The sequence below is a fragment of the Ictalurus furcatus genome, chromosome 3 (assembly GCF_023375685.1).
Source record: "Ictalurus furcatus strain D&B chromosome 3, Billie_1.0, whole genome shotgun sequence".
Taxonomy (NCBI): Eukaryota; Metazoa; Chordata; class Actinopteri; order Siluriformes; family Ictaluridae; genus Ictalurus; species Ictalurus furcatus.
The window spans coordinates 37,595,801-37,617,595 of record NC_071257.1 but is presented as its reverse complement, the minus strand read 5'-3'; the positions used below and the strand labels follow the sequence as shown (position 1 = coordinate 37,617,595).

General features: G+C 40.3%; 1 long non-coding RNA gene across 2 annotated transcripts; it reads right to left on the bottom strand.

Moving 5' to 3' along the window:
• Positions 1–3,261: 3,261 nt before the first annotated feature.
• On the bottom strand, positions 3,262–18,745 carry LOC128606183 (uncharacterized). 2 transcript variants are annotated; one of them, XR_008385638.1, is made up of 6 exons: positions 17,609–18,745; positions 8,243–8,408; positions 7,828–8,006; positions 7,618–7,739; positions 4,381–5,018; positions 3,262–4,168 (listed from the first exon to the last, which is right to left on the bottom strand). It is a non-coding gene; the product is annotated as an uncharacterized LOC128606183 (long non-coding RNA). The 2 variants fall into 2 exon arrangements; XR_008385639.1 differs by having other exon boundaries at positions 4,381–4,666.
• Positions 18,746–21,795: the final 3,050 nt, after the last annotated feature.

Genomic DNA, 21,795 nt, shown 5'->3' with positions numbered 1-21,795 from the left:
TACAGTCGTTGTTCATCCAGGTAACAACACACAGTATTAAGAATCAATGGTATGTAAACTTTTGAACTCTTTCATTTGTGTAAATTCAGTTATTATTTTGTCTGGTGGACTATATGTAAACATCTCTTATGTATAATAGCTTCACATAAGCTAGCAATACTTCATAAAAACCAAAATGCAATTCTTATGATCTCTTTTTTTTCATTATTAATAAGGGACTAATAAGAAAGACCAGGTGTTTGTAGACCAGGTGTGTGTATAACTTATGACATTAAAAAAAAAGGAAATTGTATGTAAAATGTTGGGGAAAACCCACCAACTTCTAAAAATATTTGCATCATGTTGATGTTGTTGTACTGAGTCACTGTTTAAACAAGATGTTTTCAATACAAACTGAAAATGATTCACCCAGTGCAGGAATGCTGTTAATGTATTTCTTGACCTAATGTATGTCAACATTGTTAGATTCGTAGCTAAAGGTGTGTCTGAACGTCTCCATAGATCAGATACGTACAACTTTGTCAGATGTCCAAATTATATGTGTCAGTTTGGATCATAAACAAACATGTGTGTGTGTGTGTGTGTGTGTGTGTGTGTGTGTGTGTGTGTGTGTGTAAGGAAGTTTATCACATTATGTTGTTGGATGCTAGTAAATGAATATATTTTGATGAAAAATAAATTAATTGTTTCATTAGGAGGGCGCACAGTGACTTAGTGGTTAGCATGTTCGCCTCTCACCTCCAGGGCTGGGGGTTTGATTCCCACCGTGGCCCTGTGTGTGCGGAGCTCGCGTGTTCTCCCCGTGCTGCGGGGGTTTCCTCCGGGTACTCCGGCTTCCTCCCCCCCAGTCCAAAGACATGCATGGTAGGCTAATTGGCATGTCCAAAGTGTCCAAAGTGTCTGTAATGTATGAATGGGTGTGTAAATGTGTATGTGAGTGTGCCCTGCGATGGATTGGCACCCTGTTCAGGGTCTACCCTGCCTTGTGCCCGATGCTCCCTGGGATAGGCTCCAGGTTTCTCCGTGACCCTGAAGAGGATAAGCTGTATAGAAGATGGATGGATGTTTCATTAGGTACTTTATTATATTTCTTTTTAAAAGCACTACTCAGAGGTAAACTTCAGCTGAATCTTTTCTTAACATCAACAGTTTTATTCATCAATATCACAATTATTTTTGAGGAAGGACTGACTCAAATACACTTCCAGGAATTATTTGCTGCTATGTGAAATAATGTTGTCATATCACAGCAAATCAGTGATTCCATTTCCCAGAATGCACCATCAACTACAAACATGGCTGTAGAGGACTACACAATCACACCACACATAAAAGAGACTGTTTGAACACAATGTCTTTGAGAAGTATACGCTCAGTTGATATTGTCACTTTAACCAAGTGGTTTTAAGTGTTGATATTCTGGTTTTGTACTTTTGTTTACTGGTTTTGTTTACTCTGTTGACTTTGATTCTCTACCTTGCCTAGTTTATACCTGATTGCCTGATCATATGACCCTTGCCAGTTTAATGTTGTGGAGTTTGGAATTACCCTTTGGACTTGTTTTTGGATTAAACTTCATAACCTGCACTTGCTTCTGTCCGTGCCTCCTTTACATGACAAATGTGTAATGTACATCTGCATAAATATGACTAAAACATCATCAGATTTTCACACAAGTCCTAAAAGTAGATAAAGAGAACCCAATTCAACAAACGAGATAAATATATAATACTTGGTCATTTATTTATTGAGGAAAATGATCAATATTACATATCTGTGCTGTCAGTATGTGGTGTGAGCCCCTTGTGCAGCAATAACTACAGATAAACATTTGGGGTAATTGATGATCAGTCCTGCACATTGGCTTGGAGGAATTTTAGTCCATTCCTCAGTACAGAACAGCTTCAACTCTGGGATGTTGGTGGGTTTCCTCATATGAACTGCTTGCTTCAGGTCCTTCCACAACATTTCTACTGAATTAAGGTCAGGACTTTGACTTGGCCATTCCAAAACATTAACTTTATTCTTCTTAAACCCTTCTTTGGTAGAGCGACTCGTGTCTTTAGGATCGTTGTCTTGCTGCATGACCCACTTTCTCTTCAGATTCAGTTCATGGACAGATGTCCTGATCTACAGCGAAGTCTACATTATACTTTGTAAGGAATCATAATATATTAAGTGAGCTCGATGAAGGAATTTATGTCTCGGTTCTCCTGTGCGAGTTAAAAGAAGACAAAGGAAGGTCTGTTGGATTTCACAGTCTCCATTTTATGACCTGAGGGTTAATCCAGGTCAGGATGAGCAGACCTCCCTTTTGTTTTTGCTTATCTGAGTGGAGCCAGCATTAAAGAAGTCTGGGCTGTTGATCTGAAGAGAGGACGGCATATATTCTAGTACATGATCAGAGAAATGTTGCTTGTTGCTTGTGTCAGTGTGTAAATTAAACTGTTCCTTTCTTTTTCATTAATAATTTTGTGCTATCATTCTAATTTGTTGCAGTTTCACTTTCGCTTCTACCTTATTTAAATTTTTTGAAGAACGCTTTTGTTTTTTGACTAAAGACAGCAAGCGGGGCCTGTCCATGTCGGATCCGTCTAAAAAATAATATCAGCTAATCTTTGACTGAGGTGCGTTAAACACTCAATATGACAGACCTTCAGCTTGTTCAGTGTGTTGAGTGCAGGATGTTTAGTCATTCTTCCTCCATTGTTAGTAATAGCTTTATTTGTGCTAAGTGTATATTAGTTATCTCTTTGACGGAGAAAAAACGGAGAAGACGGAGAAAAAAACGACGGAGAAGATTGCAGCATTAGAGGTGTGCATCCAGACTCTAGAGAGGGTTAGTGAGAGTGAGAGTGAGAGCAGTGTAGTTTCTGTAGGGGAAAGTCAAGATGCCTCAGGAGGAGATAGCAATCACCCAACCCCGGCATTAGAGCCCTTACAGCAGGGCAAATGGGTGACGACTCGGCGGCATAATTGCAAAGCTAAATCTAAGCTTGCCCATGGGAGCACCACTCCTCTTCACATCACATGTCCAACTGGTTTGCTCTCCTCAGTGAAGCACCCATTGAGAAACCTGAAAGAGCTGTGGTTATAGGAGACTCTATCTTAAGACACGTGAATTTAGCTAGGCCTTTAAGGGCTCCAGCAGATTTAGTTAGGTGTATCCCAGGAGCCATGGCACCGGACATAGCAGGTAATCTTAGGGTTTTAGGCAAGCACAATTTTTCGATGATAGTTATTCATGATCAGATAGTATTTTTGCATGCTTTTGTCTGCTGTCACATAATCCTTGTAATGGAGGTTAGGACGGATTCAAGTGTAATTAAAGACTTTTATCTGAGAGAGACATGCAAACAAATCCAAATCATGATACAAGAGCATGGTCAAATCAGGCAAGGGGTCAAGCGATCTACAAACAGGCATAAACTGGGCAAGGCTAGAATCCAGAACGGCAAACGAGAAACAAAGTCAATAAACAGGAATCAAAAATGAGAAACAAGGAGTAACCGCTTGGTAAGGACAATACACGCAATACTACGCGATGTGCAAAGATACACGAGGGGTTTAAATGACAAACATAATCAGGGGTGAAACACAGGACATTCATAGACATTTCAATTCAATTTTATTTGTATAGCGCTTTTTACAACGGTCTGTCTCAGCAGCTTTTCAGAAAAATATAAACACAGGATACAGATTTTAATTGTGTGGATTAATCTCAATTGAGCAAGCAATATTTGACAAACTTTATTATAAATAGCTTTAATAAATAAGTTAAATTAATAAATAAGTTAAATTACAACATAACAGAACATTAGTTTGGACAGGATATATACATTATCCTGTTTAATAATTCACTTTAATAGACCATATGTAGCTTCATTTTTATGTATATAGTTGAAATAAAATTAACTATGTACAAAGATTAAATAAAATAGACTTAAATTGATGAAATAATTAAATAGGTAAACAAATAAAAAATAAACTACATAATGAAACAGATAAAAAAAAACTATTTAATAAAATAGAGTCTAATGGAGTTAGAGATTATTTTACACTCTAACTGTTTTTAAAAGAGTCCATTTCATGTTGTGTATTGGACATTGTAGGACCGTCTTCTGTTGTAGCGTCTCCTTAAACCAGCCCAGCAACCACACAGCAGACACTGAATGAGACAGAGAGAAACAAGAGAGACAAGGGGGAATAGAGGAGAGATTCTGATTAACTATTCAGTTGTTGCTGTAATTAAATAAATAAATAAAAATAACTCATTCAGTGCATGTAACTGATCATGGGATATACTCTGAATACAGAGTATACTTCATGCCAAATATTACCATAAATTTAGGGTTTAGAAGAGATTTTGGTGACACTTACACAGAGTAGAATCCAGCATGGTATTAGAATAATGACTATACTGCAGAGGATAATGATTCCCAGGATCCATGCAGAATTTCCTCCAGTGGTGGTGGTGTTGCTGTGTGCTTGCAATGTGGGCCTCAGGACTACATGGACAGGGGGTTCGGTTTGAGCAGCAGGAGTGGTGAAGGTCGACAAACCACTAATGTTGAGTATTGCAGAAAGAAATCCACTTGGTGTCCACTTGGTTTCACCTTCCACAAAGATGTATTCGGAATTAGCCTCAATTGTTGTACCATTAAACCTGGAGGAAAAGAAAACGGTTTTAAAAGAGTCTGTATTCAGTTCTGATGTATGTTATGTATGGTGTCCTTTGTCCCATGGCTTTGACAAAGAACTATTTACACTGAACTGTCTCCCACTGTCTCCCATCTTCCAGAATAAACTGTACAAATCCTACTCTACATTGTTGTGGGGATTCAGCCTCTATAGACGTAGCTGCTCTGATGGTCTTTGTAGTCCCTTCTGTCCAAATCACAGCTGTTTATTGTGGTTTTAAAGGCATGTGGTTTTTAAAAGGGATTGGCATCCTGTTCAGGGTGTATCCCTCCTTGTGCCCGATGCTCCCTGGGATAGGCTCCAGGATCCCCATGACCCTGAAAAGGATAAGTGGTATAGAAGATGGATGGATGGATCGATGGTTTTTAAAAGGTTCCCCAGTTTTACTATTGGTTTCATTCCTGGCTTTGTTTTAGTATTAGATGCAACATTGCTTCCTAGATTTATAGATTTAAATCCAATTCGTGCTGATTTGTGGAGGATCAGACTCTGATTCTTTAACAAAATGTGTGGTGTTCAATTGCATAGTTGAAAATCAAATCAAAGGGACACTAATCATCAAATCACATCAAAGCAAGTTGAAAATATAGTCACTACAGTCATTATGTACAGTATCTCACAAAAGTGAGTACACCCCTCACATTTTTGTAAAAATTTGATTAAATATTTTAATGTGACAATACTGAAGAAATGACACTTTGCTACAATGTAAAGTAGTGAGTGTACAGCTTGTGTAACAGTGTAAATTTGCTGTCCCCTCAAAATAACTCAACACACAGCCATTAATGTCTAAACCACTGGCAACAAAAGTGAGTACACCCCTAAGTGAAAATGTCCAAATTGGGCCCAATTAGCTATTTTCCCTCCCCGGTGTCATGTGACTTGTTAGTGTTACAAGGTCTCAGGTGTGAATAGGGAGTAGGTGTGTTAAATTTGGTGTCAACGCTCTCACCCTCCTTCATACTGGTCACTGGAAGTTCAACATGGGACCTCATGAACAAAGAACTCTCTGAGGATCTGAAAAAAAGAATTGTTGCTCTACATAAAGATGGCCTAGGCTATAAGAAGATTGCCAAGACCCTGACACTGAGCTGCAGCACGGTGGCCAAGACCATACAGCGGTTTAACAGGACAGGTTCCACTCACAACAGGCCTCGCCATGGTCGACCAAAGAAGTTGAGTGCATGTCCTCAGCGTCATATCCAGAGGTTGTGTTTGGGAAATAGACGTATAAGTGCTGCCAGCATTGCTGCAGAGGTTGAAGGGGTGGGGGGTCAGCCTGTCAGTGCTCAGACCATACGTCGTACACTGCATCAAATTGGTCTGCATGGCTGTCGTCCCAGAAGGAAGCCTCTACTAAAGGTGATGCACAAGAAAGCCTGCAAACAGTTTGCTGCAGACAAGCAGACTAAGGACATGGATTACTAGAACCATGTCCTGTGGTCTGATGAACCCAAGATAAACTTATTTGGGTCAGATGGTGTCAACGTGTGGCGGCAACCAGGTGAGGAGTACAAAGACAAGTGTGTCTTGCCTACTGTCAAGCATGGTGGTGGGAGGGTCATGGTCTGGGGCTGCATGAGTGCTGCCGGCACTGGGGAGCTACAGTTCATTGAGGGAACCATGAATGCCAACATGTACTGTGACATACTGAAGCAGAGCATGATCCCCTCACTTCAGAGACTGGGTTGCAGGGCAGTATTCCAGCATGATAACGACCACAAACACACCTCCAAGACGACCACTGCCTTGCTAAAGAAGCTGAGGGTGAACGTGATGGACTGGCCAAGCATGTCTCCAGACCTAAACCCTATTGAGCATCTGTGGGGCATCCTCAAACAGAAGGTGGAGGAGAAAAAGATCTCTAACATCCACCAGCTCCGTGATGTCGTCACGTCACGAAGAGGACTCCAGTGACAACCTGTGAAGCTCTGGTGAACTCCATGCAGAAGAGGGTTAAGGCAGTGCTGGAAAATAATGGTGGCCACACAAAATATTGACACTTTGGGCCCAATTTGGACATTTTCACTTAGGGGTGTACTCACTTTTGTTGCCAGTGGTTTAGACAGTAATGGCTGTGTGCTGAGTTATTTTGAGGGGGACAGCAAATTTACACTGTTACACAAGCTGTACACTCACTACTTTACATTGTAGCAAAGTGTCATTTCTTCAGTGTTGTCACATTAAAAGATATAATCAAATATTTACAAAAATGTGAGGGGTGTACTCACTTTTGTGAGATACTGTATGTTATTAGTGATGTTTGGGTTCGCCAATCAGAAACATGTTCTGGTGCCACCCCTGCATGGTGTGATGACAAATTGTAATGCAGGAGAATGTTGCTGAGGTGAAGGTTGTTTAAGTGCTGTCCAGCAAATAGGGTCAGGTTCCTTAGAGCACTTTTTATTTTAAATCTGGCTAACATTGTTAGTGTATGCATCTTGCCAAGACCAAGGTAAACATGCTAAAGCAACCATGCATTCATTTCTACCCGAGAGATGCAGTTGAGTCTAAAGTTAACGAACACGTTCTGATCAGTAAACCACAGCCTTAACCAGTGAGTCTTCACTGCACCTGGGTAGGTGGTATTGTAAGTGGTGTACCTGTTGTAGTCAGGTACAAGTTTAAATGTCTGTGAAGGGGGATGTGATACATTGAGGTGATTTCAATATGCAGAAAGGTGCAATGATATTTAGTGGATGTCAGTAAAAATAAGGTGTATTCAGAGAAACTCGTGAAAAGAAGACACGTGTAGTTTGCTTGTGGAAAGACAAATGCAGGAGCACCTTTCACATTCAGAATAGTGTTCAGCTAATAAAAGGTTGTAAAAATAAGGTTTAAATGAACATGGTCAAGATAAATCTTATTTTACTGTGTAAAGTAATTTTGGGAAAGAGAACAATGGCTTACACTTACCAGGCTGTTGATGGTGTCTTGGATTAAATCATATGTTCCGTTCCTAAGCTGAAGGTCCTTGGAGGTGGTCACATTGCTAATTTGAAATGCAAAGATTATAATGTAGGAGTTGTTGCCAATTTCTGAAAGGAATATAACAAAATTATAAATGAGACCTTCAGAGAAAATAATTATATTTAAAACATTTTTCATTACAATTTCAAGTCTCACTTTCATAGATGACATTCTGTATGCTCACAGGATCACTCAGTGTTTGTGTATCAATAGCTTGTGCTCTTCTGATCTTTGAGTCCAGCAGAGCATTAGCAGCATTGAGAACATCAGCCTCACTAGGTACTCTGGTCAAGTACTTAAAAACTAGACGAATACATATCAGGACATTCCCCAATCTGAAGTAGGAGGAAAAAATACAAAATAATAATAAAAGAAATCAAGAATAAGAGGGAGATAAAGAAGAATAGTTAGCCACTCATTAACTAAATAAAGTAAATAAGGGATAATGAACATTGAGTAAAAATCAAAATAACAAAATCTATCATGAATTATAACTACATGACATTCATCACACGGTGTGAGAACACAGATTAAAAATACAGACTTGTGAAATTGATATCAGGACACTTACACAGGTGTAAGCTCATTCAGGAAGGCTGCTGGTGTTTTGGTGTCTCCATCTTGGAAGTAGTACTCCATATCACCATTAACCTGGTTTCCTGAACTCCTGTTACCAGTAGAAGAAATCACCAGAAATCACCTGGTTCTGCACCAGGTTCATTTAGAAGCGTGTTTAGCTGGAGAAGGAAAGATAAATAATGGGATTTAAGCTATGCTTATATAAGAACATTTGCTTGTATTTTCTCATTTGTAAGTCTCTTTGGATAAAAGCATCTGCTAAATGAATAAATGTAAAATGTAAGAACATTCGATTTGACAATTTTTGGAACATTTTTTCTGCCTTAGAATTAAAAAAAAGTTGTAAAGGTTTTCAAAAGATGAATATAGGCATCAATTTATATTTGAATTTGATTTTCAATTTAGGTGTAAATGTTAAATTGATGTTGGGTTTTGTAAGTGCATCATGTGTAACGGTATGTTGTACTAGAACAAATTCTGAACACAAGGATTCATTGGTAACAACTACTACCTGGACCTCTCCCACCGACCACAGGAGGTCAGTCTAATCCTCAATTATGAACTGCTTTGCACACCTGACAGTCATTTGCACTCATGTATATTACTACAGTATTTATGTAGCATGTTGGATTCAATTCAATTCACTTTTATTTATATAGCACTTTTAACAGTGAAGCTGCTTTTTGTCCCAAAGCAGCTTCACAGAAATATATAAATTCAGGATATAGATTTTAAATATATGAATTTATGCCTAGATGTCTGCCATTGCAACATCTTGCCACTATTTATGTTCTGCAGTACTGACCCATTTTAATACCTCCACTGCAGGTCCATGGATTACTGATTTATGATTCTGCCCTGCATCTGCCTTCTAGGATTTTGGATCTTTACCTGATTCTTCTTTATGAGAGTATCGTGTCTCAGAGAGCCCTGTGTTCACTGTGAATTTCTGGAGTAAGTCATAACTCTGCAATTGAATCCAACCATCTCTATAGATATTTGTTAGAATGTTGATATGGTCATATACTGTCATATCACAGCAAACCAGTGACTTCATTTCCAAGGATGAACCACAAACTACAAACATGGCCGAAGAGGATTACACTTCCCACACACAACACACACACACACACCTTCTCCGGAATTCTAATCACACACACCTGTTGCCAATCTCACACTCATGCACTCAACACTATTTAAGAGACTTTATGAACACTCTGACTTTGCGAAGTATTATGATCAGTTGCCATACTTTCTGTTGTGTACCAAGCCTTTCATAGCTTTATGGTTTATGGTTTTGATAACTTTCTTGTCCTCATTATTTGAGTCTTGTCTTAGTCTAGTTTATCCTGTTTGCTGACCGACTGACCATTTGCCTGTTTTGACCACCCTATTGTTTCATAATTTGGATTTGTCTGCCTATATGTCCTATAATAGAACTCTTATCTGCATTTAAATCCGTCCTCAACCTCTTTACATGACAGAATACTTCGCCTCACTATGGACGCAGCAGAAGAGCGAGGAGAGCATCGTGCCAGTGTACATAGGAATGTCTGGCCACCATTTATGTCAGTCCAGTTTCCCCAGTGGATGGACATAGAACTCCCAAACCCGAATTATGGGTTGGGCGGCAACCCAAGGCAGTTCATATTCCACTGCCAAATGTACTTTTTGAGCCTGCTAAACCCCAAACCGGACAAGAGACGGTGGCTCGGTTTCATTGTGTCCCGGCCCGTGATTGGGCGGAGCATCTGGCCAGTACAGGGTCAAGTGCCCTCAACAATGTAACTCAGTTTGCGGAACTATTTATGAAGGATTTTGGGCGTCCAAAGCAAAGCTACAACCTGGATCAACTTTTGAGGGGAGTCAGTGTGATGAGCAAGTATGATTTGCCATTCCACACCTTTTATGAGTGGATCAACAGGGCAGGCTCCACAGATCAGCTCCCGCACCAGGCCGCCAGGGCAGCAGTAGAGGTGATACAGGAATGCAAGACCGAGGGCTGCCATAAAGAAGCCATCCTACATTGTCCTACATGCAGTAATCTTGAGATACCCGGATCATATTTCTGCTCTCAGGAATGTTTCAAGGGCAGCTGGCGTGCCCACAAACGGCTCCACAAGACAGCAAGAGCAGAGCTCCCGCCTGAGACCCACAAGGTGATCTCACCTGTCGAGCTCCAGCCAGAGGTCAACGTGGCGGCCTCCTCCCCAGAGCCCCAGCACAAGCCCTATGAGGTTGTCTCATCTCCAGAGCTCCAACATAAAGTCAGGTTCCAGTCTGAGGTTGAAGAGACGGCCTCTCAAACCAAGTTCCTGTCAGAGGTCGAAGAGATGGCCTTTCAAGCCAAGTTCCTGTCAGAGGTCGAAGAGACTGCCTCACAAGCCACGTTCCTGTCCCAGGTCAATGAGGCAGCCTCCCCTCCCGCGCCACGTTCCTGTCCCAGGTTGGCAAGGCAGCCTCCCACGCCACATTCCTGACCCAGGTTGATGAGGCGGCCTTCCACGCCACGTTCCAGTCCAGGGTCGCTCACATGGACAACCAAGTTCTGCTCATGCCTGAGTGTGCTGACACGGACAACCAAGTTCTGCTCACGCCCGTGTCTGCTGACAGACACATGTCTGCTCCTCAGCTGCTCGAGAAACATGCTACTTGTCGGACAATGCGTGCATTGGAACCTGATGGGCTGTGAAGATATTTGGCCCAGAGGGCCAGGACCATCGCGGGAGGGAGTGTATTTTGGCGCTTCTCCTGAATCGCCCGGGGGGGGGGGGGGATTTCTGTCATATCACAGCAAACCAATGACTCCATTTCCCAGGATGCACCAAACTTTACAAATATGGCTGAAGAGGACTACAGTTCCCTCCCACACACACCCACAGGATCACCTTCTTCGGAATTCTAATCACACACACCTGTTGCCAATCTCACTCTCACTCACTCAACACTATATAAGAGACTTTATGAACACTATGACCTTGCGAAGTATTACGCTCAGTTGCCATAGTTTCTGTCATGTATGAAGCCTTTATTCATAGCTTTATGTTTCATGGTTTTGATCTGGTTCTCGTCCTCATTATTTGAGTCTTGTCTTAGTCTAGTTTATCCTGTTTGCCTGTTTTGACCCCACTGTTGTTTCATGATATGGATTTGTCTGCCTATATGTCCAATAATTAAACTCTTATCTGCATTTGCATCCGTCCTCAACGTGACATGTACACTCACAGCATTATTGATGATGGTCTCCACTTGGTCGTAAGTGTCCTTCCTGAGGTCAGGGTTCTCTGGCATGCTGATGTTACTGGCATGCTAAATGTGAAGATGACTGCATAGGAGGTGTCTCAAATTTCAAATGTCCATAAGAATGTTTTAACTCTCATAAGAATAGGATAATGATGTGAAAGATTTTAGCTGTAATATTTATTATTAAAGAAAACGTACTCTTATAGGTGAAGTTCGGCACTTTTACAGAGTCAGTGAGGTTTGTGAGTCGAGCACTGAGAAGAGTCTGGGTTGTGTTGAGGACCAAACTCTCACTGGGAACAGGAAAGGAGGAATTGAAGACCATCCTGGTCTGAACCACAGCTGAACCAGCTGAACTATATCTAAAATATATAAAGTGTTATACATTTATTTTGAATCAGAATTCAGTATGAATATATAATTCTTTACTCATTTATGTGTGAGAAAGTAACATATATTACTGAAGTTGTTGCTGTTGAACTTGGAGAGCGTCTTGTGAACTGAGTAACAGTTGTCATTATTGGTTGTGACATTCTGGGTGAAAAAAAAAAAAGAAAAAAAAGTTGTACTTTTTGTAGGAGTAGTTGTTTCTTCATTTGTTGGTTTTGTGATCACTGTTGATGCCTGTGGTAATATTACAGTGCTAACTTCTGTTGCAGTTGCGGGTACAGTTGAATATGTGGTTGATGTTTGCTCTGAAATGGTTGACATGTCAACTGAAGTATTTAGAGCTGTACTAGTCATAGATGCAGTTAATTCTGCTGTTATTTGGGTGTTTGTTGTAGTCTGTGTAGTTGTGATTATTTCCTGTGTTGTGGACATAGTGGGAGTGGTCAGTTCCATTGCTTGTATTGTAGTTAAAGGTACAGTTGTAGCTGTGGTTGCTTGCTTAGTAATTGTTTGTTCTTCAGATGTACAGGTTGAAGTTGGAGTAGATGCAGTTGTATTAGTGTTTGTTGCAGACTGTGTAGTTGATACTGGGGAGATGGTGAGTTCTGTAATTGTAGTCAGTACAGTTGTAGCTATGGTAGATTTCTCAGTTGTAGTGGTTGTTTACAACAGAACTTCAGTTGTAGGTGTTGTATTTAATGGTATACTTGTAGCTGGGGTTGTTTCCACTGTTGTTGTTTGTTCCTGAGTTGGAGTCGTTAGGGCTACATTTGTTGTAGATGCAGTTGTTTCTTCTGTTGTTGGCAGTGTGCTTGTTGTACCCTCTGTTGTGGATATAGTGCTAGTGGTCAATTCTGTTGTTGGTGCTGTAGGTAGTGTTGTAATTGTGGCTTCCTGAATTGTACTGGTTGGAGTTGAAGTAGCTGGAGATGCAGTTGTTTCTACTGTCATTGTTCCTGTGCTTGTTGTAGCCTGTCTAGTTGATAGTTCTGTTGTTGGTGCTGTAGTCACTACCGTTGTAGCTGTGGTTGTTTCCTCTGTAGTTGTTGCTTCCTCAGTTGTAGTGTTTGGAGCTGAAGTAGCTGTAGATGCAGTTGTTTCTACTGTCGTTGGTCCTGTGCTTGTTGTAGCCTGTGTAGTTGATACTGTGGAAGTGGTAAATTCTGTTGTTGCTGCTGTAGTTAAAGTTGTAGTTGTATCTGTGGTTGTTTCCTCTGAAGTTGTTGCTTCCTCAGTTATAGTGCTTGGAGCTGAAGTAGCTGTAGATGCAGTATTTTCTACTGTCGTTGGTCCTGTGCTTGTTGTAGTCTGTGTAGTTGATACTGTGGTAGTGGATAGTTCTGTTGTTTGTGCTGTTGTCAGTACAGTTGTAGCTGTGGTTGTTTCCTCTGTACTACTTGGTTCCTGGGTTGTAGTGCTTGGGACTACAGTTGTTGTTGATACAGTTGTTTCATCTGTTGTTGTAGCCTGTGTTGTGGACACAGAACTACTGGTCAGTTCTGTTGCTTGTGTCGTTGTTGGGTCTTCACTTGTAGTGGTTGGGGTTAGAGTAGTTAGTCAGTTCTGTTGTTGCTCCTGTAGTTAATGTTATAGTTGTAGCTGTGGTTGTGTCCTCTTGATGGTTCCTCAGTTGTAGTGATTGGAGCTGCAGTAGTTGTAGATGCAGTTTATTCTGCTGTTGTTAGCTGTTTGTTTGTTAAAGTCTGTGTTGTGGACTCAGAAGTACTGGTCAGTTCTGTTACTTTTATTGTTGTTGTTGGTATAGCTGTAGCTGTCGTAGTTCCCTCTGTTGCTGTTGGTTCCTCAGTTGTGTTTGTCCCTTCTGTTGTTTTTTGTTGTAAATGGTATTGTACTTTGGGCTGCAATCCCAGTAAGCAGCAGCCATAGACATATTGCCAAATATGTCATTTATATATACATTCGAAAGGATAAGCCAATGCCTACGAAAAATATAGCATTTTATGACAAAATTCAAAATGGCTGATGCCCAAAATGGCTGACATTGGAACATTGGATATCATTCGACTCAGTATGTCATACTGAGTCAAACTTTTTTCATATTTCGTGACCAGGTCATGCTTGTGATAACAGGTGCCAAGTTTTGCCTCAATAGGCTAAAGCATTGCGGAGATATAGCCTCATGTCCAGTTCGGCGTGCTCTTCATCAAATTCATTCACGCATTATTCAAGAACGGGTTGGCTAATCAACTTGAATTCCATAACTTTTTCTCAGCATGGTCTGAATATGATCTGATTAGATTTTTGTGAAAATTAGTGCAACAGCCTTGGAGGAGTTAAAAAAAAAAGGTATGTTTTTAGGGAAAAAAAATGATGGCACTATTGGTCAATTTACACTAGTCTCCCAGGAGAAGCATTACAACACACACTACACTACACCAGTATAGAGTGCAGTAAATAGGGTTTTTGTTTTTTTTTACAATTAAATTCTGAAATAAGGTCTGTGATTAACACAAGCTCAAGATATTTTCACGTTTTATTCTATGACAATAATAAGTGTATGTGCCAATTATACCAATCTCGATCCCCAACTGCCCCAAGAGGAATATTATATTGGATGTCTCTTATTGATAACATTCAGTGGAGGAATTTGGTATATATAAGTATTGCACACTAGGAAGTTCATTTTCGAATCCTGCACAAAATCTATCTATGCAAAGCACTATCAAGATATTGTGATGTAACTGAAACATGTACCTCTTGTAATGGTGAGAGTGAAAAGTGGTGGCTCAGTGGTTAAAGGCTCTGGGTTACTGATCAGAAGGTCAGGAGCCCCAGCACTGCCAAGCTACCACTGTTGGGCCCTTGGGCAAGACCCTTAATCCTCAAGTGATCAGTTGTATAAATTAGATAAATGTAAGTGGCTCTGGATAAGGGTGTCTGCCAAATGCCTTAAAATGTTTTTTTTTTTTTTTAAATGTAAATGAAAAACTCAGACATTTGTTCTTTTTTGGAGCGAATAGAGTAATTACTCTTTGTATAAAGTTAATGAAAGTTATGATTTAAGCATAAAGGACATTATTTGTCATTTTGAAAATAAAAACAAGTTTCTAGAAGCTATGGTGAATTTATTTATTCATTTATTATTTATTTATTTATTTATTGTTACCAGTTTTACCTGTTTAAATTTTATCTCTCATGTGCTGCATTTTAATTAATTTCCATAACTCACCATTTAAATTTTATTTCCAATATTATTTTAATATTCACATAAAAACATTATCTTACTGTCATTTTTACATATTTGTGGAATATATATATATATAATGTATGTATGTATGTATGTATATATTCCTCTCCACCTACTCAAAAAGGACTGACCATTCCAAGCTGCTATTGAGTGCATACCCACAAACAACAGTCAGAGATTTGCTTCCTGTGAATCAAAATCTCACAAAGGCAAATCTCTTGTCCACTGTGAAAGAAAAAAATCCTAGAGTGAAGATCTGCAACTGGTGAGCATCCCTACAACCATGCTGCAGAAGGAGCAAGAGCAACCTGAACAAGACTGGAGCCCTTTACTGTGTGTGAATGTAAGGCCAACTATATGTAGTACATACCTTTTTGTCTTTATCAATCTCTTTCTCTGCCACTGAAGTGACATTCCACATTCCCAAAGCCAGTAACATTTCCAAGGGTCTAGTCCATTTAGAAGATTGGCCATCCTTCATCAGATGCATCTCAAAAAATTTGAACATCGTGGAAACAGAATTTTTTTCCGTAAGTGGAACTTTCAAATATTCTAGATTCACTACAAATAAAGTGAAAAATTTCAAGCTTTTTTTTTTGTTTTAATCTTGATGAATACAGCTTACAGCTCAAGGACATCAAAAATCCAGCATCTCAAAATATTAGAATAAAGAATTTATAATACAGAAATAGCAACCTGAGAAGAGCTCTAATCAGCTAATTAACTCAAAACACCTGCAAAGGTTTCCTGAGCCTTTAAAAAGAACTGGACCATTGCTCAGTGGTCCAAAGTCCTCTTTTCAGATGAAAGTAAATGTTACATTTCATTTGGAAATCAAGGTCCCAGAGTCTGAAGGAAGAGTGGAGAGGAACAGAATCCAAGTTGCTTGAAGTCCAGTGTGAAGTTTCCACAGTCAGTGATGATTTGAGGTGCCATGTCATCTGCTGGTGTTGGTCCACTGTGTTTTCTCAAGTCGAGAGTCAATGCAGCATCTACCAGGAGATATTAGAGCACTTCATGCTTCCATCTGCTGACGAGCTTTATGGAGATGCTGATTTCCTTTTCCAGCAGGACTCTTCACCTGCCCACAGTGGCAAAACTATTAGTAACTGGTTTGCTGACCATGGTATTACTGTGTTAGATTGGCCAGCCGTCTCGCCTGACCCGGACCCCATAGAGAATCTATGAGAGACACCAGATCCAACAATAGAGACGAGCTGAAGACCACTTTCAAAGCAACCTGGATCTCCAGAACACCTCAGCAGTGCCACAGGCTGATTGACTCCATGCCACATCATTTAATCATCAAGATTAAAACAAAAAAAGGCTCTAAATATTTCTCTTTATGTGTAATAAATTTAGAATAAATGAAAGTTCCACTTTTTGAATCAAATTACAGAAAAAAATTTAATTGTCCATGATATTTAATATTTTGAGATGCACTTGTATAGGCGATGAACTCACAAGATGGCTCCAAGTCACCATTTCAGGATAGATATGAAATGTAATAGTAGTAGTAGATAGTAATTGCCTACAGACACCCCCATCAGGCCTGGCTCATGGGGTGGGTCTTAGTAACCCTAATCCAGGCAGATTATATTTAGTCTTTTTTTTTTTTTTTTTTTTTTTAACATTTAATGGGGATCACATTTGTCTGACATCTTCTTCCTTCTTCTACCTGTTCAACAAGGTAGCCCTGTTAAGAACACTAAGCTCCTGGTGACCTAACCCTGAAGTTCAGGCAAGTACATAACCAAATTTTGTTTAGAGATGTTTTTTTTCTTTCAAAAGTTAAGATATTTACATGTTTCCCAAAAGACAACATATTAATAATTTACACTGATCATCCTGTTCAAAAGTTTACAACCCCCTGGCTCTTAATGTAGTGTGTCGCCTCCTGGAGAATCAATGAATGTTTGCACATTTTGTAATAGTTGTGTACGAGTCCCTCAGTTGTCCTCAGTGTGAAAAGACGGATCTCAACATCATTAGCCACTGCTGGAAAGGGGTCAAATATGCTGGAAAAGCAAAGAATGCGCAGGACCTGGAGGATTTTTGTGAAGAACATTGGACAGTTTAACTGTTCAGGACAAACAAGGGACTCATGAACAACTATCATAAAACATACAGTCGTTGATCATCCAGGTAACAACACACAGTATTAAGAATAAAGGGTATGCAAACTTTTGAACTCTTTCATTTGTGTAAATTCAGTTATTGTTTTGTTTGGTGGACTATATGTAAACATCTCTTATATGAAATAACGCCACATAAGCTAGCAGTACTACATAAAAAAACAAAATGCAATTCTTATGATCACTCTTTTTTTCCATTATTAATAAGGGACTAATAAGAAAGAACAGGTGTGTGTAGACCAGGTGACGTAAAAGAAAATAAGAAAATTGTGTGTGTGTGTGTGTGTGTGTGTAAGGAAGTTTATCACATATTATATATACACACACACCCACACACACAGTGGTGCTTGATAGTTTGTGTAGAATTTAGGCTAACACTTACACCCAGGGCATGGCTCATCATTCTTCTTTGTCCTCACTTGTGGAACTGGAATATGTTTCATCCTGCTGCAGTTGTTCTGAGATCTCATCTGGCTTAGGTGGCCAACCTTGTATGGCCCTTCCCTTCTGAGCTTGAGCACCACTAGGTACACCTGTTCTCCAGGAGCCACTGGAGCATTTGACTATGGAACATTTGTCTCCACTCTCGGTCCCCTGCTCTGTTCCTGTGAATAGATAGCTTTATACATAGCAGTTAGTTATTTCATACATGCTCTCAGTTCCATCTGCAATTACTCCAGCGGCAGTCCTTCATAAGGACCTCTCAGATATGGCACAGACATAGGTCGACCCATAAGCATTTCATGCGGTGTTTGATATGTAATTCTGATAGTCTGTATGCGATAGTTCATTAGTACAAGAGGTAGAGCATCTACCCAAACGAGTTTAGTGTCGGCACAAATGTTGTTAAGCTTAGCCTTAAAGGTAATACTTACCTTTTCCACCATTCCCTGTGAATGAGAGTGATAAACACATCCGAATCTCTACTTTATTCAGTTACTGTAACACTGTTTTCACTGTTTTTTGAACAAAAGCTGAGCTGTTGTCAGAGCTAATCTGAGATGGTATGCCAAATCTGGGAATTACCTCTTTGGTCAAAAATTTAATCACTGTCCCCACAGCTTGGTCTGCTGATGGGGTTGCCTCTACCCATCTGCTAAATCTGTCTATTACTACCAGCATATACCTTTTTCGTTTTACGCTTTTTACCATATCTATGTAGTCACCAGGTGTTTGAAAGGCCCTTCTAGTACCGGTATGAGCCCTATTGGTGCCGATGTTCCCTTTCTGGCATTATTTTGAGCACAAATTTCACATTCAGACCAAAAATTATCCACCATTGCCTGTAAGTACGGAGACCAGTATCCTTGCTGTTTTATCTTCCTCATGATTTCTCCCTTCGCGCAATGTTCAAACCCATGCGCATCTGAAATAAGGACGGTGAGAAGTGCGGCAGGTGTAATCATGTGTCCTTCATTTGAGCGCCATACACCGTGTGTGTCTCTAGTAACACCTCTCTGTTGCCATACTGAATGTTCATATGCATTTGCCTGATGTTGTATGTGGACAATATCTTCTACAGTAGGCTGAGGTTGAATAAGCACCATTTGTGCCATTACTGCTACTTGGCAGCCTGAGGCCTTTTTTGCCCTTTTTTGTGTGCCTGGCTTAATGATTGCTAAGCGCATTAGATGCATCATAGCAGTGATCAACTGAACTATCAGTTCAGCATGTTGGATGAGTGTTCCATCACTTCTTTTAAAATCTCTGTGTTTCCAAACAGCTCCAAACAGATAACATACACGATAAGCATAATCTGAGTCGGTGTATATATTAGCAGTCAACTGATATGCTGTAGTAAGAGCTTTTAACTCAGCCAGTTGAGCAGAGCATGTTTTTTTGCACTGATGTGTGATCACAGGCACAAAATCCTCCTTCTGTTTTTTCACTACTGCGTACCCTGCATGCATACCTGTATGATCTCAAAAGCAAGAGCCATCAACAAAATAAGAAACATCTGCTTCAGGTAAAGGTGAAGACTCTAAGTCAGGTCCAAGACGAGTAAAGGCTAATGACTCTGCTACACAGTCATGAGGTTTCACTTCATTATCTAAAGGAATCAAATCAGCTGGATTTGCTGTAGTGCAATGCTTAATAGTGATGTCAGGGTAAGTCAACAGAGTGGAGTAAGCTAAGCACTGTGCCTGAGTCAAAACAAATCTCCCCTGGTCTAAAAGCTCTGCCACCTTGTGGTGGGTATAAATGGTCACTGGTAACCCATGGTCAGAGTGGATGCTTTTTCATAAGCATAGTATAAGGCAGCAAGTCCCTGTTGATAACATGGGGATAACCTTGTGCTATACTGTCTAGCCTGGTGCAGTAATATGCAATGGGCTCTTTTCCCCTACCACTACATGTTTCCTGCATCAGAATTGCAGATGCATATCCATTAGCCCTATCGGCTACATACAAATTAAATGATTTGGTGTAGTCTGGGAAAGCTAGTGCAGGTGCAACCAGAAGTTCCCCTTTTAATGATTCAAAGGCTATTAGAGCATCAGTGTTCCATTGTAATGGAGCACGCAAATTTTATGCTCAGCTTGTTTTATGAGTGCCCTTAAGGGACCTGTTTTTTTTTTCCGCATAATCGGCTATCCAGTCTGAGCTAAACCCAGTCATTTCCAAAAAGGTCATCATCTGTCCTACAGTCTGTGGCAATGGTGCTTTACTTATGCCCTCAAGCTTTGTTGGGGATTTAGCCTTAGTCTTGTATGCAATCAATCGTCCTAAGTACTCTACCTGTGATTGACAATACTGCAATTTTGCTTTGCAGGTTTTGTGTCCTCCCTGAGCCAACTTAGTCAAAACCTTGATAGAATCTCTGTGACATTGTTTGAGTGATTAACAAATTAGTAAATCATCGACGTACATAAGGAGACAACTGTCCAGATGAAGGTCATCGAGATCAGTTTTTAGAACCTGATTAAAGACATGTGGAGAATGTTTAAATCCTTGGGGCATTCTGACATATGTGTAATGCTTACCAGCATATGTGAAGGCAAACAAGTGCCTGCTTTCCTCTGCCAGTGGAACACTAAAGAAAGCAGTGCAAAGATCAATCACCGTGAAATACTTGGCATCAGGAGGAACATCGGTCAGTAGCGTGTGTGGATTAGGAACCTCAGCTGGCCAATCTTGTACTACATCATCCACTGCTCGCAAATCATGTACTAGACGCCATTTTGACTTGTCTGATTTTGCAATAGATAAAATTGGGGTTTTACAATAGCCTGATGTTTCAATTAACACTCCCGCCTGAATTAACCCTTCCATGGTTGTCTTAATACATTGTTCGGCACCAGGACACAGTGGGTATTGAGTTTTTCATGCCAAGCATGCACCTGGTTTTAATCCTATCCTAACTGGGCTGGCAGATTTTACCAAGCCCACATCATTGTCATGCTGAGTCCACAATTCAATTGGCACCTGTTCTTCCATGTCTTTCAGCAACTCAGCTGTCTTAGATTTTACCACCTGTGTTTCTGGCATCTGCATTTCGGTGTTGTATTCGATCACTATTTCCTGCAGAGTTCCTACTATGAGAGTAGCACAAAGAATTTTAAGCAATGTTTTGTCAGCAGATTGAAAAATCAAAAGATTCTCCCTACTCTCCCACTTAGCTGTTTCTGCCTCCTTCATCATTGGCCCTAAGTCTTTTGACTCCCACCCATTATTTATATATAAGTGTCCCATGTGGTACTGAAATTGGAGCTTGAAATCAATTGTTAATGAATTCACAATTGTCAATTTGCATAGCCGCGCTCTGCACCCCTATGATTACGTATTGTGACATCATAGGAACTTTTTGTTCCCTTGTTCTGCTTAACCACCGTTGTTCAATTTCTGGATCACAGTCTGAATAATAAACCATAGTGCAATAAAATGCAGTTTCTGGGTTTTTTTAGCCCCAGGGATCTGAGCCTCAATGTATTTCCCCCATTTACTAAGGCTTTTCTCTACATCGTCATCTAATTTTCCCAAACAATACACATTAGCTTTTGGTTCTGAAAGAAACATTTTTGTGTTGATTCCCTTACTATCTATCTATCCATCCGGGGAGCACCAAATTTGGAGCTTTAATTTACAAAGCGCATCTTTTCCTAATAAATTGACAGGAGTATGATCTGATACCAAAATTGGTATTTTTACCTTTGTATTTTTGGTTTTCTAGACAAAGTGGTGCTGTCATGGAATTAGCTGCATGTGTCCAGAGAATCCTACAGTCTTAGCAAATCTGCCAGACATGGGGAGGTGAGAGGCATAATTTGGACTTACACATGTGTAAGTAGCTCCAGTGTCTACCATCATAGGTGTAATTTTGCCCTCAACATTAACCTGCAGCATAGGTTCTTGATCAGCATTGGTTGTTATAAGTGGAAGCTGACCCTCCCTAATAGGATTCCCTGGGCACCCCTAATAACCCTGATTTGGCCCTCCCCACGGATTGATCGGGCCTTGTAGAGGTTCCCGAGAGGTCTGAATCTGGCTCATCTCCAGATTCATAGGAGCCATCACTGGTGATTGTCCTGCCTCTCTGTCCAGTATTGTCCAGTATTGCCTCTCTGAACT